Source organism: Crassostrea angulata, chromosome 1 (assembly GCF_025612915.1).
Source record: "Crassostrea angulata isolate pt1a10 chromosome 1, ASM2561291v2, whole genome shotgun sequence".
In the NCBI taxonomy this organism is placed as follows: Eukaryota; Metazoa; Mollusca; class Bivalvia; order Ostreida; family Ostreidae; genus Magallana; species Magallana angulata.
Window position 1 is genome coordinate 45900329 of NC_069111.1, and position 6972 is coordinate 45907300.

Consider the following 6972-nt stretch of genomic DNA (forward strand, 5'->3'; position numbering starts at 1 on the left):
CGGATTTCTTCGTTAATATCCGACAAGCGAGAGAGTCTGTGCTTGTCGGAGATTTACGGAGACAGTCGAGCGTCTGGTTGAACAAGACTATATTGAACTCTGGCGTAGGAATACATACAATGTCCAACTACAATTAATATTTAAATGGTTCGTACCATTTAAAATCTGACAATTTACGAGGTATCTATGGATAAGTTTCCTTGGAAACAAGTCTTTAGAATAGACTACATCGAATTTATCGATTAGAACTTTATGTTGTCAGCGATGCTGATTTGTGATTTGGCCCAAACACTGTTTCATTTTCGGTTTGCCAGAGTAACTGCATAGGAGAGTTGATGAAAATCCACTTCCAAAAAGGTTAAAACTAAGCCTTTCGTAAACTTAAGCCACATGTCACGTCCCTATTTTTAAATTTAACTCAGAAAGACACCAGACTTCTCTTTGTCTTGCTGTTGCAGTTCAGACATTCTCCCGCTTCTCCCTATTGGCATAGGTTCAGCAACAACAAACAATACATCCTTAGAGGGGATCCAAAGAATGTCCTTCTTCTTTGGCCACTGAAATTTATCATTTTTTTTTCCATAAATGAAATTTCAAATTCATAGTTATCTTCATCGGTGACCTTTCCAATATAGCATTTCTCCAAGTATCTAGCTGCTACATCTTTTCCTTTCAGCGCTGTCGTATGGTTAGAATTACTTTCATCTACATCTTGAACTGTGCTTTTCTGTAGGATCTCTTTTTCCCATCCCTCACATACATTGCCTTCTAAACAGACATTGCAATAGCAGCTCGTGTCTCTTATAAACACAGCTGATTTTCCAGCATCGGCAACGGCATGCAACTTTAATGTACCCTTTACTGGCTTTACTTCTCTGGATTTTAACAATTCTTCCATTCGGTTGCATTCTTGACTTGAAACAAAAAGAAACAATACGCCTTTCATGTTGGAGATGCAAGCCCATTTATAGAAATCATTAGCATCCTCAATCACTGTCTTTTGACATCTCATCTGCCATCCTTTTTGTTGTCCCACCAGTCCATTAGAGGGACCTTTCCCATGGCCTACTTCAAAATAATTCCACCTGGCTCTCATTCCAAACATTTCCATGTGATTGGCTATGGTATAAAAGATTTGTCGATTCCTGTATTGACTTGTCGGTCCATCTGTCCAATAATGGATGAATTCTATATTTGATATCAAAGTCTTCATTTCTGGAATCAGTTTCTCTAGGATAGCATGCACAGTACCTGAGGAATGAGACATCTCATCAGATACAACAACGTAACCTTATGCCGCGTATCCCCTTGGTCGTCCTTGTAATATGCTTCAGCAGGTTGAAGTGTCACACCAGTCTGATTTCAATAAGCAGATTGTATTTCCTCCACACTTTTACACGAATAATTTTCAGCAAAGTCCATCTGCACTAATAAATGATTAAGTGGCAAGTTCTCTTACAGCTTCTTGATTTCTTTATACTGCTTACGGACTCTTTCAACATGATCCCTGAATTCCTCTGCTTGATTTAAAAAGTATTAGATGAATTCCTCTTTCTCCTTTTCACTTTCTGTGTTACGGGTAACAATTTTTTCTGCTCTTTTTTGTTAATTTGTATTTTCTTTCACTGCGAAAATACAACATGATTGGACAACTTGTTTCGTAGCATTTCTTCAGCAATTCTTTCCATTGCAAATGTTTCTGGGTTTGCTGTTTGTTTAAGCAATAGAGCCATGTTTTGGTGTTTTGTGCATAGCAAGTTTGCCATATAGTCCATCAGTATTCTTGTCTGCCTTTTGATATTCTTTGACTTTTTTACATCTGCTTTCCCTGGCATACATCTGCTATTGTCATCGCGTTCTAAGAAGTCGTGCACCTCTTTTTCGTATACCATTCGTGTTCGCTTCCTCGTGTAAACCTTATTAGCCTTGAATTTCTTTCCATTAAGGCACGTTAGACTTCATCGCCCGATACCAGTTACTCCACTGAGCCATTTCTCTGCTCTGTATTTTTTTTTCAATTTTTCCAGACACAATGTTTCCCAATGTCTGATCTTCGCTTTTTCGATGAGCAGCACGAACCTCATCGATGACAGCATTTCCAAGTATTAAATGTTTTCTTACTTTATTTAATTGTTATTTTGAGAGTCCTATCTCCTTTATTAGCTGATTGGCTTTACTTCTTGGTGAATTTGTGAGTACTTTCTTTCTTAATCTTTCTAAACGTTTTTGAAAGTTTTTTTTTCTCTAAGTTAGTTTGACATTTTCTACTCTAAGTGGATTCATCTGTCTGTGAGCTTTTGAAAGTGCTCTGGTAACACGGACCCTAGAGGCATTTTTTCTTCTATTTAAGTTCCTGCGTACTTTTAGAATAGAAGGCACTTGTTGAAGCATTTAATATCTCGCTTTCATCTTCATAGTCATGTCCCTGATTATGTTGTATCTTCTCTTCTTTTTTTTGACGCCTCTTGCGCAATGTTTCTTTGTTCTTTTTGTTTCTTTTTATTCTTTCGGTTCGAGTTCGAGCTCTGCTGGGTTTATAAAACTGCATTCTCCTTAGTCGTTCTTTTATTTAATAAGATTCTCCCTCTTTCTGCTGCTTTTTGCGTTCTCTGCAAGCTTTCTGTATTTTGGGTTTTCGCCATGATCTGTAAACATATTTCAAAATCATTAAATTCTATATAAAAAATAACATCGAGTTCATATTCGATATTGTTTTCCATTCAAGAATTAATATAATAATTGAAAAAAACATTTTTTAAGATGTGCAATTTTAAAACCCACAAGATTTTAATCAATGTATATGACTTTCAATATATGACATGTACGTTACTATATCGTTTGATTTGATTTGGTTTCATTTAACCAATCATATGCTATTCTAAAAAATATTTTTTTTTATAAGTTTACGTATTTTATGTATCATAAATAAATACTGGTAAAAAGAATTATTTGTTAAGAAGACTTAATTAAAAAAATATGACCCAATGAAAAGAAATAAATGAAAAATAACTTGCTTGTTATAGTCAATCCAAGTTTTCACACTTAAAGATTCATTTTTTTATATATAGTGTTACACGTTTATGGTTGTTCACAAAATTCAATATTCACATTTGGTTTTTTTTTGTATAAATTCATTTTACGTAAACTTATAAAAAAAATTATTTTTTAGAATTGCATATGATTTGTTAAATGAAACCAAATCATTTTTGAAAATTGAAGGTCACACAAAGCGTCATCAGCAAGACAGGGGACATTTTAATCAATATGCAAGGTTTGTATTTACGTTTTGATGTTATTTTTGACGTTTTTGAAAAATTTCAGCTTGCAATCAAGCAAAATGTACGTTATCAAATGTAGTGTACATTTCATGTTCTAAAGCCAACCCTTATTTACGAAGACATGATTATACACATATTTATCGGGTATATTTTTAATTTTGCATCACAAAGAAAATGCTTAACACACACTATACTCAAGTAAGTAAATTATAGGTAAACAAAATAACGTCAAAAATAACATCAAAACGTAAATACAAACCTTGGATATAGATTAAAATGTCCCCTGTCTTGCTGATGACGCTTTGTGTGACCTTCAATTTTCAAAAATATCCCTCGTGTTAACATTCCGATATGTAAAAATTACGAAACAGTAGTTTTATTTTAGGACATGTTCACTTTACTTCTTAACTGAAAACTTTAGAACTATCAAAATATACATATATTTCTTCAATTAACATCTCTCGTATAGACTTTTTTTTCAGATATTTATTTACAAAAGTAAATGTTACAATATTCAAATGTATTTGTAGTAACAAATATAATAATAATAATAATTAATATAATAGTGATAATAATAAAAGTAATAGTAGTAGTAATAACAGCTATTATCTCAAAGATAATATTATTATTGATTGATCTGAATAAAGAGAAGTGTACAGAAATATTGAAGTTGATAGGTTGTAATAAGAAAAGCGTTCGAGTCTGTTATACGGCTGTAGACGTCTCAATGTGGTCAGTGTGGTGTGGAATTCTGCTGCATTGTCTATTATTTCTACAATGTATTGATAAACGAAACATATATTACATAAAAATACATTTCAGTGTTAAAACACGTGTTCATAAACAAAATAACACAATTACGGGGTTGTTTTGTACTGTCAGGCGATATCTTTTCTTTTGGTATCATCATATCTTGTTTTGCCGTTTATTTAGCTCTGTTTAATACAAAGAACCATAAGGACCTTTTATCATTGGCGCACTTACAAGTACAATGCACATTACTTACACTGACGAGGTAAAGTACTTGCGATTTTTTTCTCACTGTATTTTTCTATTCTGAATTAAAAGCAATTCAAACATGGTTGACTGAAACACTAATTTTCTTTACAAAAATGTGGATTCTTGATTATAAAAATTTGTAAATGAAAATTAATAGTTAATTACAACTTTGGTTTATCATATTTCTTTCGTTTAGGAAAATAACCCTGTTATAAATTTTCGAAAAACTCTATGTGATTTAATCATAAATGTCTGTCAAGTTAATGCGTGTTGTGAAGGCGGAAAGGTATTGCCTGAACATCTTCTGAAAAGCTTATCGTTTTTATTTTTTGATTGGTTGAATGAAAAATGATAGCATAACATTGTCATACCGCACATACCATAAAAGAACACAGACAAATCATGTCGTTTCTAAAAATAACTCATAAATGTTTTAATATTGAGCCATGAAAAAATACTTCCAGAGAATTTTATTAAGTCGACCACTTGCTAAGTTCAGTTGGTTTTAGACATTTAAGATCAATTCTATGTAAGAATCAAAGATTTTTAAAAGGGGCTGGCTACGCACAGTCATCAATTTTCCTTATATTTCATACATGGACACACCTAGGTGTAAAACGCAAAAAACCACTAAAAGTTGGTTGCTAGGGGTAACCGTTGCCATAGCAATCGAGGCTAAAGATGGAAAAATAGCAAAACCTACCTACTTTGAGGCCATATTAGAAGGTTTTGCCCACTAATGTAAATTTTCAAAGACATAAAACAGCCTTTGTTTATAATATGTTCTCAAATAAGCATTGAAATGCCATTTTTACACCTTTACCCTCGGTTACCATGGCAACGGGACCACCTAGAAACAAACAAATGGTGTTAGGCTTTTTTACTTACCAAAGTCTATCAAATTGTCAAGAATGAAAAAAATCCTTGACTATGCGTGGCCACCGAATTTTGATTCTTACATAGAATTGATATTAACAAAGTGATACTCAAATCTCTTTAAGTAGCCACTCAAAGCATGACCAGAAGATTAGTATACATATTAAGGTTTATATGAGCGAAAGTTATCACCTTTTGAAAACAGATAAAAGGAACTGACCAAGCTAAGCAGACAGAGGACAATCACACCCGGCCGCCTCCTGTATGGCGTCAGAGCTTTCAAAAAAGTCCTCTTGGAATCAGATGCCTGCAATAGTACGTTTGGTTAAAAATCCATATATAAAGATAACTAAACACTCGACCGCTGCTCAAGAACATCCATCATCTGCAGAAAGGTCAATTCAGACAAAACTGTTTTCACGATATACTACTTTCAGTTTTCGAATTGTTTAACGACTCTTAGGGTATAGGTATGTATCGTGCCAGACTTACTAAGGAACGATAACTGATGAAAACAGTAAATGAGGCCCAACGTATATCAAGTCACAGCTCGGTTTTTCACCTTGTTAAAAACATACGTATTGATTTCAGTATTTCTAAAATTATTGTTCATGGGCAATAATTAATTATAGACGTAGATGTAACTCTCACACATCAAAAAAGTTAATTTAATCGGTGAAGATGGCATTTCGACTGATTCCTTTTCGTGTACAACTACATCAATTCTAATGTCTGATTTAGCTGGTTCACAAAAATTCATATCTGAAATCAGCAATGATTCAATTCTTTTTTAAAAAGAAGTTTTATATAATAGATCAATTATACTACATTAATACAAGTAACAGTATGATTGACATGAAGAAGTAAAACACATTTCTAATAATTCACATGATGGAACAAGAAGAATCAGTAAAAGGTGCAAACTTGATGGCTTTAATTTTAATTATGCAAATATTTCTTTTTATAATTTGTGTGGTTTCATTTGTAGGAATAAAATTTTCTCTTCTTGTCTCTGAAACAAAACGAAAACATTAAGGTTAATTTTTACAGGAAAAATGCATGTAAATTTGCAAAGTCCAAACGTTTTGCATCTCATTATTATAATAGCACGGTTTTGAAATATAAGAAATCCAATGAAGATGTTACGGTATCATCAACATTAGAATTTCAAATAACTCAGAGAAATTTAATTTCTCCAAATGCACTTCGTGGGTCAGTACATTTTTCGTTTTGAAAGTATTGTAATTAAGAAAATATTGAGTATAACATATATTAATATACATAGATTCATAGGATGAAAAGGCTTAAAAGACCTTTTGTACATTTATATATTAGAATAGTTTTTTCCCAGTGGGAGATGTTGCAGATACTATATTGCAAATTTTGAATTTTCTGAGTAAGTATAAGTGACAGATGTATTAAAAGAATTAACATCCACTTAGTAAATTTATTCATGTATAAAAATTTAGCAGCATATAATGATGCATTTCATATGATATTAAAATCACGCATTAGATGGACTAACGACACTTACATGTAAGCTTGCATATTATATTTTATATAATTAAGCTGTATACTGCTTTATCTTCGGTTATCTCATACTTAAACATTTTCATATAATTCATGGTTTTAGATGACTGTCACCAATACTCAAGAATATATGCAAAAATCATTCACAATAAAACCAAAGCCGAGAAAACACAGACAATTTTTTTGGTTCATAATCACATTTTGATAATAGATTAATAATTTTGTTTACGGTAAAACGTCTTTCTTTTCATAACCGAATATGACAATAAAAATTCATGTAACATCGAAA